This window comes from Mus musculus, chromosome 4, assembly GCF_000001635.26.
Source record: "Mus musculus strain C57BL/6J chromosome 4, GRCm38.p6 C57BL/6J".
In the NCBI taxonomy this organism is placed as follows: Eukaryota; Metazoa; Chordata; class Mammalia; order Rodentia; family Muridae; genus Mus; species Mus musculus.
The window spans coordinates 14,169,485-14,188,793 of record NC_000070.6 but is presented as its reverse complement, the minus strand read 5'-3'; the positions used below and the strand labels follow the sequence as shown (position 1 = coordinate 14,188,793).

General features: G+C 38.2%; 1 pseudogene; it reads right to left on the bottom strand.

The window, feature by feature from the left end:
* Gm11824 (predicted gene 11824) lies at positions 17,817 to 18,817 on the bottom strand (annotated as a pseudogene).

The following is a 19,309-nucleotide window of genomic DNA, read 5'->3' as shown; positions in this document are numbered from 1 at the left end:
CAAATTTATTGGCCCCAGGAGTACCTCTTACACAGAGAAAAAAAGATGTTTAGATTCATAGCCTGTTTAATTCATTGGTAAGAAATATGAGCAACATTCATGATTTTCAGAGCATGCTTCAGGTATACTGATTTGCACAAATCACCACTGAGAACAGCAGTACTTCTACAAGTGAATATTTCAGATTACATGAACATTATATGCCTTTCCATAATGTGTGTAAAATGCTTTACAATTCTTTGAAAGAGACAAATGTTGTTTGATTTCAAAATATTCTATTTTTTAATATATAAGAGAAATAGTAATGTTGACAAAATATTGGCTTGTTAGCAATCAAAAATTATATGAAAACTAAGGGGAAAACATATATAAATGTGATATAAAAACTTGAACCAAGATGAAATATTGAGTATTATACGTAATATCAGTCTAGTGCCCTTAAGGTATGTTTCTCAACAATTGATCTTTTAACATTAGAATTTCAGAATGTGTTATGTGTCAGAAATTAGAATGGACCTCACATGATTATCACCAAGTTTGTATAGGGACATTCTTTTAAAGGTTGTAATATAGACTCAATAGGGATTCACACAACATTCATATCTGTTTATCATATTACAGATACCACATAGAAAAGAAGAATTTAAAAAGCTTTAAATAGTAAGTGTACTGCAGAGGTTAAGCAAACTGTGGGAATTTATAATGAAAACATGTAGACATTCCTGGAACAAAATTAAGTTAATGAGTCACTCATGGATGTGGAATTCTGAGCAGCAGAGATCAAATTCCAACCAGATGTATGTAAGGGTAGTGTAAAAGAGGAAGTGTGCCATCTTGGTTTTCAAGAACAAAACCAGATAATCTGGATGCCCCAGTCCATGATGGAATGTGCTAATGCTTTCAAACTGTGTTTCTTGTTTTCTTTCCTCTCAAAAGTGCTAAGATGGGCAGTATTTACCATATGCTCACATATGTTTATTTTTAATACACATACATTTTGTTTCACATCAACTTATACATATTACAGGGAAACACAATTTTTAGTTGTCATCTTTCCTGAAATAATACCTAATTTTGCCTGGGGTGATTTCTGGGGAATTTAGAATCATCCATCCCACAACTGAATGGGAAGACTTAGCACTGGTAAGCTGAGTGCAGGCTCCTTTCCCAGTATCTTGGTTTTTCCATTAAGTTAAAGGCTATTTTTTCATATGTGTTTTTATGCTGTATAGCCAAACAAAAACCTACTTTCCATTGTGTATGAAGGCTGGGCAGTAGTGGCACATGCCTTTAATTCCATTGTGTATGAAACAAGAAAGAGTAAGGCCAAAAACTTCTTTACTCTTGTTAATGGTAATTAAGTTTTGGTAAATCAAGACCTCTTTGAAAACCCAATACAAACTGGTGATTCTCTCCTTGGAAAAATGCACAATTCATGCAATTTTGAGATTATATGTTGACCCCTGAATTTGGTGACCACTCCTAGACACTCTTGGACTAGATGGATTAGAAGACTATCTGCAGCCATGGAGCCAAGCCTGTTGTGAATAGAAAGAGAGCGGGACCGAGGAATCTAACCCAGCATCTCACTGAGCAAACATATATATGAGCATTTGTCAGGTATCATCAACAAAATTCTTTCATGATTCTTTGAAAATTTACAAGAAGAGAGAATATTAAGACAATTGGGGCAATCTTTGGCATTTCCATACAGATTTCAAAGTAGTATGATTTTAGAGTTAGAAGGAGGAAATAAAACAAAATACCAGTTGTTAAGAAATGACCAGGAAGAGATTGTGGCTTAAAGCACATTTCTTAAAGCTGTCATCCAACGTTTCTGTTGTCAATGAGCTGGAAATGAGTACTTGCCATCACACAATATCTCATGTGCTCCCCTAAGACTTGGCTGTTCATTTTCTTGGCCATCTAGAAAAATATTCTGAATTGCTACACACATTTAAAATCAACCTTTCTTCTAGAGTTCAAATAGTTTGTACTAGTTTGGTGCCTAGTTGGAGCATTCCCTTGTATTTAATGCTAGGTTATTTTATCAATTTGTTTTGTCTGTTTTTGTTGTTGTTTTTTGTTGCTAGATATGTCTGGGGTGGGGAAGAAAAGCAAACAATGAAGCAAAACCAGCAATCAAACTTTCTTTCTGAAAGAAACTGACTGAATCAAGTCCTTCACAAAGATTTTTACCACAATTTTCATGCAGTCTGACCACAAAGAGTCATCAACTTACTTTTCTTTGACTTATTATCATTTCCTGTTGGACCCTGCATTCATGGCTCACCAGGGTGAGCTTGCAATACTCTTTCCTGTTCTTCCAAGCCTGGGCCAGCTTCCCTTTCCATGGAGCAGCCTTTTACTATCCATCCAAAAAGAAAGTCCTTCTTCTGTTCAATGCTGTGGCTCTTCATTGGAAAGCAGGAAGGGAAGAAACAGATGAATGCTGTGAGTTCCATGTGAACAAAAATGATGCCAGTACTATCACCTATGTATCTGCACAGTTGTGATGCTTACCATAGGGTCCAGCGTTTAATAAGGAGGAAGCAGGGAAGGCAAGGAGGGAAAAGGTGAGAAGAGGGAGGATGGGAGGGGAAGAGAGAAGGAAGAGAGAGAAATTGGGCTAAGGATTTTCTTCTGTTTTTTCCCCATCATTGTTGTGGAACGGTCTCATATAGCACTGGCTGCCTTTAAGTTTGCTATGTAACTAAGCATTACATTGGTGTACGTGGTGCTTGAGATCAAACCCACCCACACTTTCATGCAGTCTAGGCTAGCACTTATCATACTTTACAGCTAGCTATGTATTTTCTTTTATTTCAGAATTTGCCATATATTTCTCTCAATAGAGTGCAAGTGCATTGAAGGCATATCTCTTTAAACGTATTTAACATTTTTATTTGAACACAATTGATTTGAAAAACTGCATATTTTACTGTATACATATTTGATAAGCTGGAATACATGCAAACACTCATGAGCCCATCACCATATTGAAGATAAGACATCTAACACATTCCAGAATTTCCTTGCACTCCCATGTTTTTATTTTCTTAAAACAACTCTTAATAGAAGGTCTGGTCTCTTAAATCTTGGAATATGCACTGCTATATTATTAATTATAGGTACTGCCTTGAACAGCAGATTCTTAAAACAGGTCACTTAAGGTAACTGAAGCATTAGAACCATTGAACAATTTCTCTGTACTTTCTCACCTAGCTCTTGTTAGCCACTGTGCTGTGAAGATACACCTTGGTCATGGCAACTCTTATAAACGAAACACTTAATTGAGGCTGGCTTACAGTTCAGAGGTTTAGTCCTTTGTTATCAAGGTGGGAAGCACAGTGGAATGCAGGCAGACATGGCGCTAAAGGAGGAGCCAAGAGTTCTACATCTGGATAGGCAGGCAGCAGGTGTAGAGACATACTGGGTCTGACTTGAGCTTCTGAAACCTCAAAGCTCACCCCAGTGACACACTTTCTCCTACAAGACCACACCTATTCCAACAAGGCCACCTCTTCTAATAGTGCCAATCCCTATTAGCCTATAGGGGGCATTTCCATACAAACCACCACAGCCACTAATAGATTGTTGGTTCCTAAGAAACTGACAAAGATCTCTTTTAAAAATGAAGTCATGAGGACTGGAGAGATGGCTCAGTTGGTAAGAGCACTTATACTATATACGTATATGTATATACATATATATATTAAATACAATTAAAACAGAAAGAAACACATGCAATATTTCCTCTTCTTTAACTTGATTATTTCCCAATAATGTTCCAAATTATTTCAAAAATATCTTTTGAGTTAATCTATGTTGTTTTTAATGGCAGGAATTCCTTCTATATAATAAATTCTATTATTTGGAAACATGTAGCAAATTTTTGTCTATTCATCTTTTAATAAGCAAAGTGTAATGTTATTCTATATGATTTCACCATTGAGAAGAGAGGCATTATAAACACAGCTGAGCAGACATTTCTTTGAGATAATAATTTTGATTCTTTTGAATATATATTGAAGAAGCTGATTTCTATATAACATGGCAGCTGTACTTCTAAAATACTATTGCAAGGTAATACAGTCATTGACCTTATAATTCTTTGATAAAGTTGTATTCATGATTCTTTCGTAGCTGCACCATTTTGCATCTCTCCCATGAAGGGACACAGCTTCCAGTTTTTCCACATTTCTCCTAACACTTACCTTATACATTTTTGGTAACAGCCATTGTGGTGGTTTGAATAGGAATCACCCCCATAGGCCCATATATTTAAATACTTGGTCATAGAGAATAGTGCTACTTTACAGGCATTAGGGGGTATGGCCTTGTTGGAGTAGGTGTGGCCTTGTTGGAGTAGTATGTCACTGGGGGTGGGCTTTGGGTTTCAGATGCTCAAGCCAGGCCCAGTGTCTCTCTCTTCCTTCTGCCATCAGATACAGATGTAGAACTCTTAGCTTTTGCTCCAGCTAAAGCTCCAGCACCATGTCTGCTTGCATACTGCCATGCTTCTTGCCATGATGATAATGGACTAAGCCTCTGAACCATAAGCCAGCCCCAGTTAAATGCTTTCTTTTATAAGAATTGCTATGGCCATGCGGTCTCTTCGTGCAATAGAACATTAACTAAGACAGTCCATCTTACAGCTATAAGCTTTAATTTAATTTCCATGTTAGTCTGAAATATTTTATAATGTTATTTCCTCTCCTCAAACAGAATTTGGGTTTTAACCCTTAAGTACAGAATGGAGATAATTGTAAGATTTCTTTCAAAAATGTATTTTCCTATTTTTTTAAATGATTAGATTTGTGATTAAGAATTACGATCCAGTGTCACTGTCGTAAAAAATTAACCTAGCTAGAGTTGCTTTGAACACTGTGCATTAACCTACAATAGTAGAACAAGCCTTGTAAGGTTTATGGTTTTAATAGAGTAAGGCATATACATACCAGCATAATTTCTGGTGCATAGTAAGGAGTTAATGAAAACGTACCTAGAAGTGATGGCAGGTAGTGGTAGAGGTGATAACGATAATATTTATTGAAAAGACTTATTATAATTTGGAAAGAACAGAGAAAAGGAAAACTGTTGTGCCTGGAAGCTGAGAAGTCCTTCTGATATTTCCATTGTATTGTTTTTAACAAGAAGAGGGGAATGTCTGAAAGAAAATAAAGAAGAGAATAAGGAACCAAAAGAGAGCTTGGAAAGAAATGGCAGTGATAATAATTGTTAAGGGAAAACCGCAGAGGTAACTAAAAGTCAAGACTCAGAACAGGCACACAGAAACTTCTAACTGTAAAATATGTAACTAGGATGAGAATTAAGGAGATCATATTAGACTTGGATTATAACACAAGTTGCATCTGACCTCACACATTGAAACCTTAATCTACTAGTTAACTGTCCCCAATCAAATTATTAATAATGATAGAATAATATAATTATGGTTGAAGTCATTGCTTATTATTAAAAAAATGAACAAATTCCATTGGCATTTCAGGAATAATGAGTATCTCGCTCACAGCAGGCAAGAGGGTTCAACAGATCTGCTGAACTGATCTGGTGTGAAATAATTGCATTGATGACTTTCTTCAGGTTGTCATCACCAAACATCGCTTGGCAATTATTCTGAGCAGCTGGCTGCTGTTATTGGGCATCTATTTATAAAGCTGTCCTCTTCAACAAAACCTGGGTCTCACAAGCATCTGTCTGCAGCCAGTTTTTTGTCTCTCATGAAAAGATGATTTTCTGCAGACCTTAGTTCTTGTCAGTTCCAATCCCCTGCTTGGTATTCAACATCCTTTTCTGGACCTTCTTTATTTATGCTTTGTTTCTATTAACAGATCTGTCCCATGCAGCCCAAATGAAAACAACCTGAATTAATTAAACCATGACTGGCTTCTGTCATATCATAAGCCAAATGAGATTATGTCATATCTCCTTGCTTACACAGTCTACGTTCAAACACGTCCGTGATGACAGTGGCAGTTCTTCAACTTCTCCTTTCTTCTTGTAGAGCTTCATGATCTCACATTTTATAGATGTAATTAAATAAAAAAGGAACAGGAGTCATTGAAAAAATGCTTCAAATTAAAGAGTAACATTTCTGGAAAAAATTTGCCATAGACAATTTCAGCTTGAAGCTACCCTTAGGTGCATATCCTGAGAAAAATTAACACATGCACAGAAGAGATGACAGCTCAATGTGGCCTGTTTTCTCAGGGTACACTCTAGCATATGTTTCAGGTTTGACTGGAGATAATATTTGAAAGATAAATCAACTTGGTAAAGAAATAGATAAGAAAAACCTTTGTGAATATACACACACATATATACTCACGTTCATGTAGGAATTCATGTGGATATCCATGTATATTCATATGTGAATATATTAACAATTACATAGTTTGATTTATTATATATATTCCTAACATGCAAGAGGCCTTGGGTTTGATTCCGAACACTAACAAAAGCCCTAAGAAATAATAGTTTCACATTCATGCAACCTAGGTATGGTTTAAATAGTGCACAAGAGATAGGCATGCCCGGAAAATGCTTTGTTGTGAGTATAAAAACATTTCCATATGAAAACATATATATCCTGTGAGGAGGGATAGCTAATTTCAGGAATGTTGTTAACCAGTCCATTAGCTACGTAGGATTTTTAGATACTTGAAATAAAGTGAGTATAACTGACAAGCTGGACTTCTTTTTGTTTGTTTTTTGTTTTTCAAGTCATGAGTTTTTCTGTGTAACTGTGGCCATCCTGAAACTCACTCTGCAGACCAGGCTGGCTCTGAATTCAGAGATCCACCTGCCTCTCTGCTGGAATTAAAGCCATGGGCCACCACCAGAAAAGTTAGATTTCTTTTTAGTTTAAGCTTATTCAATTTAACTTTAAAATGTATATGAACCCACTGGCTACTATATTCTCGGCTCCTCACGACAAAACAATTATGAATCATAATTTCATTTGTGAGATTAGTAAGAGAAATTTAGCATAAATGTTTGTATCTACCTTATATGAAAATAATTGGGAAAGATTTTTATATTCATGATAAAGCATATTCCTGGCATTCCTATCTTTTATGCACCATTTAAACTATACCTAAGTTGCAAGAACGTGACACTATTATTTCTTAGGGTTTTCTTTGTCATTTTCTGTAGTGCCTATGGCCCCATGCATGTTAGGCAAACACTCTACCCCTGAGCTGTGCTCCAAGGTTTTTGTGTCCACTGTAGTTACAGAACTTGAAAGTGTATTGAAACACACTTTGTATTGAAATAAAAATAAATAGCAGTTCAACTTTTCATATGAATAAAATAACTTCCAAACATCTGTAAAGTTGCATGGCGTCTCCAGAAGCCGGGTTAAAACTGATGACAGCTTGAGAGTAATCCCACAATCCCAAGGATGAACCTAGAAGGCATTATACTCAATGAAGAATGCCAGTCAGAGAGAGACAAATGAGTATGATACAGCTTACATGATGAAATTAAACCAGTTGGGATACTAAGGAATAACATGAAGGGAAAAGGGCAAGATACAGAATTCCAGTGACCAGAAAGAAGTCCCACAGTTATATAATACAACTCCCCAGTAAATGATGCTCTAATCTGTCCATGACATTTCCTGAAGAGAGTAGAGCTTGTTAAACACTCTTACAATGGGAGAAATAGTAGTACACAAAGCCATATATATAAACATAAAGTTAACATTTTACCCATGTAAGTGAATTTAGTACAATTTACAGCTTTTACATTGTTTTGAAGCCATCGTCACTACGTTTTCAAGATGTTAGCTTCTATGTGTCATAAAAGCTTGTGGTGGTCATGAAACAGTGACTCTGGTTGAATGCTTGCTGCTTTTACACAGGACCCCAACTTGCCACCTGACTCTCATGTCAGGCAGTCATCAACCACAGATAACTCCAGATCTGTGCCCTTCTCACTCCTCCAAGTGTATCCAAATACAAATGGCATGTGCACAGACAGAAACACATAAAAATAAATCTTCCTTTAAAACCTTAGTAGCAGAGATAACCCAAAATAATTTCCATCTACTATGAAATTTCAACTAGGAGCAGAGGCGACTTTTTTAAGGCAAAAGTAGACCTTATTACTGTGTAAAGAGGGTAAAAAATCAGAACATTATGATCATTGCATATCTCAAATTTCTCTTTCCAGTGTTAAATTGCCTGTTGACTATAATGTGAAACAGTAAAATGTTTTGGTTTTTTTAGCCACACTATTAATAAAATAATACAATGTTTACTTTACAATTTCATCTATTACATTATACAATGTGGAAATTGTATACTATACTATATTGGCAGCAAAACAATTCTAATTCTTGAACATTTACTACAGATTGCCCAAAATACTTTGGCTATTCTATGTCACAAATCCCTGAGAAAGAGCTGGTATTCCTATTTTGTAGATGCAAAAACAAATGCACAAGGTAGTTGGATAATTTTCCCACAGTTCTGATCCTAGGAAGCCACAGAAAAGTTACCTGTAACTAAGTCTCCAGACTGTATGTTCATTAGCACAGCTACACTAACTCTTCAGCTATGCAATCGCATTCTCTGGCAATCTGTTCACATTTTGCCTCGTCATTCTGTTGCCTGTTGCTGAAAACATCCAGAGACATTGAACATGTAGAGGCGGCCTTTCTATGTTCAGAGGTAAGTGGATTTCTCCTGAGCATTTTGGTCATTGTTCTCTATCCTTCTGTGGTTTCCATGCACTTGTATGGAATTTCCTATGTGGTTTCACTGGCTATGCTTTTATCAAGTGATGAAATTAATTACCCAATGTACACTTTTATTTGTTCCTTTTCAGGTTCACTGGCGCATTCAGTGATGTTGATCACCCTCTTCTAGATCAAACATTTGATTCTATTCTTTGAGATAAGTACTAAGATAACTTTTATTTTTATACGTCCCTTCTTGATTTGCTTCTCCTTGCATGAATTACTTACTGTCTCACCCAGCAGTTTCTGAACCTTAAATATTGATGTTTCTTAGTGTCCCTTCTCACTATTTCTATGCCCCAGAAGTAGTCTCAATTATCCCTGTTTTTTATGCTCCTGATTCCCCAATTTTCAGGTCAAAAATCAGTCTTCTTTTTACGATTTATTTTTATTTTACATGTATGGGTGTTTTGCTTGCACTGCACATTGTATATATAGCTTGTATGTACCTGGTGCCTGTGGAAGTTAGAAGAGGGGGTCAGATTTCCTGAAACTGGAGTAATAAATGTTAGTGAGCTACCATGTGGATGCTGGGAACTGAACCATGGCTCTATAAGAGCTCTTAAATGCTGAACCATCTTTCCAGCCCCTGTCCCATTCAGTCTTCTTTAGTCTTGTATAGCCAAATCCTCAACTGTTGGCGCGATTATTATGATACATGTAAAAATTAAAAAATAATTTGAACAATTCCTATCTTTTCTACACTCATATTTGGTTCCACTTAAAGGAACTCAGACTAAAAATATTTGTAAAAGTCTGTCTTTCTCTCTCCTGTTCATGTCAATTTGTGCCAGTTACACTAATCTCTAAGCTGAATTCATGCTTTTCTTCTGGTTACAGGTCCAAGTTACAGTCAAACTCTTAGGACTGAATTCAGTAACATCTCAAAAACATTATTCTCCTTCCTTCACCTGTATAGAACCTCTACATAGGCAACATTTGATGAGTTTTTAAATTGAATTTTAAGTGTCTTAAACAACATCATAATTAAATTTAAAATGAGCACAGAACTTACTAATTGTGTCTGGATGTCACTTAATTTTCACCCTACCATGGCCTATGGCTTCCACAGAGTTCCAATCATGCTAACATTATTTCTGTCCCTCAAACCTTATGAGGGCTTCTTACATAGGAGCAAATGCATATGCCTTTCTTAGTGTCTGCATCTTTCCAGAGCTAAACCTTTATCATTTATAGTTCAGATTAAAAGTCACCATAACTGAATTCTTCCCTAAACATTCCACCTGGAAGAGCTAGTTTTATTGTTGCTATGGTAACACACTATTTGATTGGCAGTGTTTGATTTTAACTGTGAGTTGTCTTCTTTGTAACACCGGCATCAGAAGCAGCAGAGGCCCACTTATAATGGCTCATTTTGCTTTTCTGCTACACAACCAGGTCTGTACATTACATTCAAAGAACAGACAATGGGTAGTAGAAAATAAATCCTATAAAATTTTTTTAAAAGGCCAAAAATGTGAAAGCATAGCATTTAAACATTCTTGCACTATTCACTAGCTGTGAGTTCTATGGTGGGGAGTACGGAGTGTATAGGCAACAGTCTCAAACTGTGTCATTTTATTTTGCATCTTACATCCTCCAGAGTACTTCCATAATAAATGCACACTGGGCATTCAATTAACTAGACTAGTCTAATATCTTTGGGAAAAATAGTTTTATATTTAACTTCACTGTATTCTCAAATCATCTAAGTGCATGGCGAAAGCATCACCTTTTTAAACAACTTCTCGGTCTTTTGGTGTTTATACTAAAATTCAAAGTCTTCCCTCCAGTGAATGATGCTCAAAGCACAAGGACCTGCCTTTCATCAATATTTCAGTATGCTTGCACTCTAGATCCTTGCCCCAGTTCACTACTTTAAATTCTAGGGTGCATTTCTCTCCAAGTCTGGTGTCTACAAAAGGTACTGCTCAAAGGTGGTTTATCCCCTCCTGGTATCTTTCCCTGCCTGCACCTTGTATAGAGCTTTCTACAGAGCTGGTCCTGAGTAATCCACATGTTAGTAACTAAGTAAAGGCTTTCTGTTTGCTTCTTTGAAAGACTCACTTGTTGGTAAAAAATGTAAAGGAAATTGCTCTGAACTCGGTGTAATTTGTTTCTGTAGAGTCTATCATCTTGATATCTTAGACATTTCTACATGCACTACAACTATAAGTTATATCCTTAAGTCATACCATCAAAGAACTGCTAAAATATGTTGTATTTATGTCCTAATATACATATTTCTAATGGATTGTGTTTAAATAATATTTCCAATTTATGTACTATATCTTGGCAATATTATTTACTGACATTTAATTGAACTGAGAGTGTATTTTATATTTTGATGGGATCATCTCTATCTCTCTTCAGAAGAAATATGTTGATTTTTTTCATTTATAGTTTCATTTTGGATGTACATAAAATAACTAGCATTGTAAAAACTTAATTTAATGCATGTAAGTTAGTATTAAAAACATATTCTAAAGTCTTTTTCTAGAATTGCATGCCATATTTATAAGCAAGTATCAGAAAGGATGGCTTCCTACTTCTATAAATTCAAAGCTGATATATTCAAGGTTATTTCAGAAGGTATGTGAAACCATGCATACATTAGTATGTCTTCCTGGATAAATTTATTCACTAGTAAGTAATTTAAAGTAGTATTTTAATATTAAAACTAGCACACATAGTTCACATAGTGGAGTGAAAAAAATCACATGAAATTTTAAGATAAAATGCAGAGACTTCAAAGAAATTCTGTGCATAGAAGAAGTGGCTCTGAGCTGTTATTTGGGGAAGCCCAGGAGTATAGGCTTCTACTCTGAAGCCAGTAATTCTTTTGTGCAAAGTGAGAGATACAATGGACCAGGTATGAAAAGAGTCACCCAAGAACTAAAAGGTGGGCAGTGGAGGAGTGTACAAGCTAAGGGAACAGACTAAAGAAGGGCTTTGGAAGAAGGGAAAGACCAGATCCCTTCAAGGGAATAGTAATCAAGAAAGGCACTAAGTAATGATGAAAGTTCTGATAACGCTTAGAAAATGAGGTGTCATCCTAAGAGCCCCTCTGGGTGCAGAAAACAGGACTCACTAACCAGAAAGAGTTCATCTTTTTTAGACTTAAAGCCCAGATGAGGCATTTTTAAAACTAGGACCCAGAATGTGGAGTCTTCAGTGATTACAATGTGAAAGGGGTCTGGGACAACACTCGGAGGAAAAAATCCCACCCTGAATCCCTTGGATAACAACAGCAGGAAGGCAACCATGTGGACCCAGTGGTGAGCCACCGTGATGACTTTCTTGGAAGCTGTGCTGCCTAGACATACAGAAAGTATTCAAGACAGCTCCCCCAGCAGCATCTCCTTTAAGTGAGGGTCTGTCTCAATTGTCTAAAACTGCATCACCCAAATGGTCCATTCAGAGAGAAACTATCACAGGCCAACTGAACCCTGCAGAAGACAGGAAGCCCACTGTGACAGAGTAACAACTGTGATGGACAATTGCGCCCAGAGTTGGGAGTACTGGGGCTTTACTTTTATATACAGTTTAATTTTTCCCTCAGTCCAGTTGAGTTTCCTCCCATCCCTCTGCAGGTGTTCATCCACTGTAAACCCTGTTTCAGCATCTGCTGCTTCCAAAGCATCTCTGTGTCTGGTAAGGTTTGAGGCAGTACGTGGTGTTGGCGTACAAATCTGTAAAGGCACACGAGAGTGGAGAGGGACTGGGAACAAATAAATGACAGGAAGAAACAAGGGGGTTCCTGAAGAGTTGCTTGGGATTTTAGCTAAGTTTTGGGACTAGGTTTAGAAGGTGAGTAAAATTTTAACAGATGGTGCCGAGGTTTATACAGAGTAGATGAAACATAATCTCAGTGTGTTTTTATTATGCCTCTGGTCCTACACACCCATGATTCGGAATCTATGTTTATTTTGGAGAGGAGGGGACTTCCTTTGCTAATTTTCAGCCATAGGTTTTCAATTTTGTGTGCTATTTGATCAGCTTTCTTACAAACGGGTAATCCAAATTTCTCCACCACAATTTTGGGGGATCTATCTAATTGTCAAAGCTAGGTGTGGGTCTGGGCAGTGAAGTATGGGGCTTTGGTGAGCCAGGCATAGCAGACAGCAGAAGACAACGTAGAGGCTAGAATAGACACAGTTGAAGAGTTGATGAATCTTCTGACCTTAAATGACCCCAAGTAGCAGTCATGCAGTATTTTGAGCAATAGCAGATGGTCCAAGTAGATAGGAGTAGAAACAGATGGTATCTTGCTGTCAGAGTTTGTCTCCTGGGACCTGGTGCCTGTCGCTATATGCTTTTTCCTGCTCTTTGGCATGCCAGAAGGAACTTTTAAGAACTTGAATAGCTGGTAACTCTCAGGATCTTGTTGGCCTTCCTCTACGGTGGAACGAGTAGGTTTGCACAAGGAATATAAGTAAAATCCAAAGTTAAAATGCAAAGATTGCTCAGAGACAGAAGCAGAGTAAGCAGCAAGCAAATTCCTAGGTGGTGCATTAGATAAAGCTGTGCTGTTTTCCCTGTGATGTGCAGTCCAGACACAATCACAGGAACAAGGTGAAGCTGGGCTTCATTGCCAGGAATATTGCTTCTTTGCTGCAACCTTGAACAGTTAATTTGTTCTGTTTGTGTCTCAGTTCTTCATTTGAAAGGTGTACATAACAATACTTCTCTCCCACATTTTTGTTAGGTTCAAATTACTAATAAGTGCAAAATGCTTTCCTCAATAGAATAGTAACTATTAATCATTATTGATTGGTTATCTATGGCTATTGGAGTAAAGAAAAGAAACAGCGAATAGGCTGAAGAAGAGGAAGATTAATCCAGTGTTGGATTCTAGAATCATGTTATGACCCAGGGATTTCTTCACAGAAAGTTTTTCTAGGCAATATGAATTCTGAGAGCATTTTTAGTCAGTGGAATGCGCGGGCTAATTGATAGAGAACAGGAAGGGAACAAAGTGTGCTTTGAGAGGCAGATACTACCATTGTAATGGACTCTGTTCATAGTAATGGCTGAAGTACTGTGAACATTTATACATTGGGGATGACTATGACTCTTTTAGCTTTTATATGCCCTTGACCTGGAAATGTTTGGCAAGTGCCAGGCAGCATCAGGCACAACTCCAGAAGTCAGGTGATAGGAATATGGGTTTTCCCCATAGGGAGCAAAAGCAACCTATTTCAGCAAAAATGTCTTCTTCCTCCCTCTTCTCCCAACTCCTGCAAACTTTGCCCTTGCTTTCTCATCTTCCATTCTACAGCTCCCAGTCCTTGTCCTGAACATGCAAAGTACATCATGTTCACTTGGGCTTCTGCCTCTGTCTCTTGCCATAATGCCCCGGTCCTCTACAGTTAATACAGAATAATGCAACAGATGGCAAAGAGACAAATTTGCATCTGAAATGGTAACTGCTTTCATCAGCTGGTGTCTTTTGGGAGTGGGGAAAGAATGGATGCAGGGAGGGAGAGAGGGAGAAATTCAGAGATTTGCTCATTCATCTACCTATAGCCTATGATGAAGTAGGAACAATTTTCTGTTTCACAGTTTTTCTTTTTTAAAAGCTACTTTCCATTCTAGACATAGGAAGCAAAGTCTTGATAAGTGGCTAGGTTGACCTAGACCTGTGGCCCAGGCTACCTTTGAACTTGCAATTCTTCCAGCTTAGCTTCTCTTGTAGCTCTGGTCACAAGCATGTGCCACAAATTCTGCTTTGGTATTTTAATTTACCTGAGCTATATTCTATTTGTGATAGAGTTTCACATTTTAAAGACACCATAGTAATAGACTAATGGAGGCTTCAACTATTTAAGACACCTGTCTACCACCATCTTCTCCTTGAATGTGTGAAGACTAGGAATGCACTTTCTCACAGAGCATCCATCCTATTCCACAGTATCTGTGGTTTTAAGAGCTGGTTTGTCATACTGATCTAAAGCCAACCCTTCTTTCAGAGAACTGAAAGAGTTGAAATCTTGTAGGGAAGTGATCAAAGAGGCAAAGAGACTGCACTGCCTCTTCAGTGGTGCATCTCCTAACACAGAGCATGCTTGGTACACAATACATATTTTCACTGTCTGGACAATTTGAATGAACACTGTTGAATGATAAAGATATCAGGAACAACAACTTTAAAAAAAAAAGAAGTAGTCCAAAATGAAAAAGTTAAGGGGATAGTTAAACAAGACTGAATTTCATAGTGTATATTGCTTGGCCACTAAACAGTGCACAGAGCTATTAAGTCAGCCTGTTTGGGCACTGTTCAGTGCTTACAAGTTCAAGGGCACATTCTGATGATGAGATGCTTTTGGTTTGTAATTCACCATTAGTGATACCAAAGGGGATGAATGGAGGGAAGCCCACATTCTGAGAACTTCCCTGGTGACCCGGAAGCCAGCACCGCTACTCACCATAAGCAAGGAAAGTAATAATTAATCATGGAACTCACCTGAGCTGTTCTGATTTCGAGCATCACAGATCTTACGAAGATGCGATCCAGGTGATTCTGTGCACAAGACATTTTGAGATAGTGATGCTTGTGTCAGAGGGACAGTTCTGTGTGAACATAAACACCAGTCCTTGGGAGGTGCTTAGCTTGCCTCGTATGCAGACAGAAGAGATTCTTCATTAGAAAACAGGAAGGGATATTTTATGCAAATGAAAAAATTTCCGACAAACACCATTTTAAAGCAACGGGATCTAAAGTCATAGGTCCCAGGTTCCAAGCCAGAATATGTCTCTAAATAAGTTTATTTTACTGACCATAAAAGTGCTGCATACCCCATGTCAAAAAATATAGAAACGTTGGAGACTCATTTAAAACAAAATAACTTGTGTATCGGTTAGGACATTTTAAATTCAAAGTTAACAGCAGTCAACTTCATCTTATGCAAAACCAATCTAATTAAAAGAATGTCAAGAACTGGACTGTAGGAGCTCCTTGAGTGTTAACCCTCATCCAGATCACCTGAAAAGCTGGTTCAGCCCCAAGCTGTAACTCAGTGGGGCTTGTATAGAGGCTGCAGATCTTATTTTGCTAAATTTAGGGAATGGTAATAATTCAGATCTGAGTAGCCCATTGTAGAAATTACAGGCTTTAAGAGTGAGGTATTTTATTGAAATAATACTGTCTGAATTTCACCTAACAACAGATCTGAAATTGTATTTGTATCTGAATAAACATCAAATTGGTGCTGGAGCTTATCTGTGAGAACTCTTGCTCAGCATGTGTAGAGTCCTGGCTTCACTCTCCAGATGGCGAACAATAAGTCCAACAGCATCAGACCAAGATGCTTGAAAGAACCCTAGAGAAAAGAGGAGGGCTTTCCTGAGAAAGGATTCCAGATTCTCTGAAAACACCTCCCAAAGAAAAGACTACAGAGGCCCCGTTTTTCATATTTTGAAAATATAAAATATAACTATGGTCATTTTATCTGGAAAGTGAACAAGCCAGTTATCACAAACTGCATTTATTTGTCTACAAGATATCTAATTTTAAACAATGTTACCTCTTGGAGGTGTCTTGGGGGTGTCTTGGGGAAGAAATAGTTGTAACTGGAACATGGGCTGACCTGTAGTTTAGAGTTGCTTGACATACATCAAGTAAATTAGTAAAATGTCTGCCAAAAAATTATGATTGGAGTCTTGGAATACTGTCGCTCAAGTCACTTACTCTGATACAACTAGTTAGCAGGGCCACTGCTATGTTGAGGCACCTCCTGTTTAATGCCAAGGCAAGCAACTTATGGTAATGGCCTAAAACAAAATGTTTACATGAGATGAGGAGTCTGTGTTCTCAAGAGTGGTTTCAGGGCTTGTCATTGGCTAAGCTTTATGATCTGGGTTAGATTCCCAGCACCCACATGGTAGAAGGAGAAAACTGATTCCTGTGAATTGTCCTTTGATGTCCTCATGTACTTAGAAACATGTACACACAAATAAATGTAATTTTAACCACTTCATAAAATAAAGCATTTTGCTGAGTAGGGAGGGGATGGGCTTCTGTGAGGAGCTTGGAGAATAAACATGCTCAAAGTACATCGTATAGAATTCTCAATTAATACAAATATATTACATGATATTATTATCAAAAATATTATTTAAAAAATTTAAAGAGTAGTTTCAAATCATTAAGATACATACTTTTTGAGGATTTAACTAAAATTTCTTTATGCTTTTTCATTTTGTCAGGTTATATACAGAAATCATTTTTGACCCTTCTGTCTTGTAGGCCCATAATACATGTGCGACACATTGATAAACAGGTCATCATACTAAGTTCATATGACTGAGCTTCTTCCTTGCTGATACACATGTAAGGAACTTCAATATTGTCTTTGCACAGACACTTTTATAAAATAGTTTATGTTTAATGGTAGTGGTAAAATGCCCACTGTTTCTCATAAAGGTTATTAGACTGTGAAGCCAAGTTTAAATTTTTCAAAAAGAAAATATGGGGAAAAAATGAAATAAATGTCCAGGAAACTAAATAAGCATAACTAATATTTGTGAGATACTAGTGCTATCATTGGGGGCAGGGGGAAGCATGAATTGCAGGCACTCAACAGCTCCAGAATAAGTCTCTGTCTCCAGTTTTGTCTTTCAGCTGCATTTGTACTTATTAATCAGTTAGCTGGTATAAAAAGGACCTAAAAGTTGAAGCTTTTGTAAGTTTATAAAGATGCAAATGTTTAACATTTTATTTCTAGGTCTACCTCATAAGCGATCATATCTCAGCATCTGTCCAAAACTCTAACCCTCAGAACCACACATGTACTCTCTGGACAGGACGAGAAGGATGGGCAGCACTTGGTACTATCAGTAATACTCAACCATACTTAAATGAAGATTGTTCATTTTTTTCTCCTGCTTGATAAGTCTACCTGGTGGAATAGCATCACGTGATTCCCTATCAAAGACCACTGAGTAGCAAAGCGGAGACAGCTGATTTTCTAGAAGAAACTCGATACAAAATTGTGCAGCTACTGTCGATGCTTTCTGTTTTTGTTTTTGTTTTTGTTTTTGTTTTTTTCAGCTTGTAGGAACTTTATTTTCCTTCCACTTTTTCCCTTTGCTCAGGTGCCTGCACAGCAGCTCAGGACCACTCAGTGGTAGCTCCAACCCACTCAGTGGCCTTTGCTGTGGGAGACGCTGACCAGTCCTCAGTGGCTGGCTGCGCACTCCAGTCTTCTGTGGGGAACTGCTGGATGGGCACAGAGGGAACCTACACAGCCTCAGACCAGTCGGCCACCTCAGGCTGAGCAGCAGTGAACTCAGGAGCTGGTGCGGTCCATTCACCCTGGAATTCCTCCTTGGTCACAGCCTTCTCAGCAGCAGCCTGCTCCTCCTTCTCAATCTCCTCTGGGTCTCTGTAGAAGTAAAGATCAGGCATAACCTCCCATGGATGCTCACGGGAGATAGTACCTCGCATGCGGAGTACTTCCCTGGCCAGCATCCACCACATCAGACCCACTGAGTGAGCTCCCTTGTTGTTGCATGGGACGGCAATGTCCACATAGCGCAGGGGAGAATCTGTGCTACCTAGAGCAATGGTGGGCAGGTTGACATAAGAGGCCTCTGTGAGTGGCTGATGGTCAGCCCTGTGATTGGTCACCACTAGAAGCCGTGGCTCCCTGAAGGCTGCTTGGATCTGGTTAGTGAAGGTCCCAGGTGTGAAGCGGCCAGCAATCGGAGTGGCTCCCATGGCAGCAGCAAACTTCAGCACAGCTCGCAGGCCAGTGTTCCTGGAGGAGATGACACTGAGGTCAGCAGGGTTCTCGATGGCAACAATAGCTCGAGCTGTGAGTAGCAGCTTCTCCCAGGTCCTCTTCAGATTTATGATGTAGATGCCATCACTTTTCCCTTTGTAGATGTACTGCTTCCTCTGAAAGTCAAGGTTGGTGCCACCTAAGTGGGTTCCTGCAGCAAGAAATTTGAGGACATCCTTCCCTCCAGACATTGTGTAAGTTTCACTTTAAGTTACAATGGGAATCAAAACGCCATATGGACCTGCCCCCAGGTAGCGCGGAAAGGCTGTAGATACATTCTTTCCTCAAGTTACATGTATATTATCTAATGGGTTTTTTCTAAACCAGGGCCTCATAGAGGAAAGATTAATAACATACATGTGTATCATATATATTGCTTATGTGGTAGGAGTACAAACATCTTTAAAATAGCTATTTTTGTGCTAAAAGGGCAGCAAACATGATGGCCACTCACTTCAAGAATCTAGACACTTCAGTCATCTCAATCAAGGCTGATGGCCTAGAATCTCCCTGGAGTCTGTCTATAAGTAATGGCAGCTAGCATAAACACATTTAGCAAAAGAAGTAACTTGAGCATGCTCATTGGCTTCCTCCTCTCTGTCTTCCTTCTATCTGGGAGATTTTGCATGGTATTGCTCTCTTAGCATCTCCCACAGGCATTGTCCTTCGTGTCTGTTTTCTCTAGAAACAAACCCATAGACATACTTGGAGTGTTCAAGCACTCTTAGAGAATTCTTATTCTAAGCTAAGCTGACAA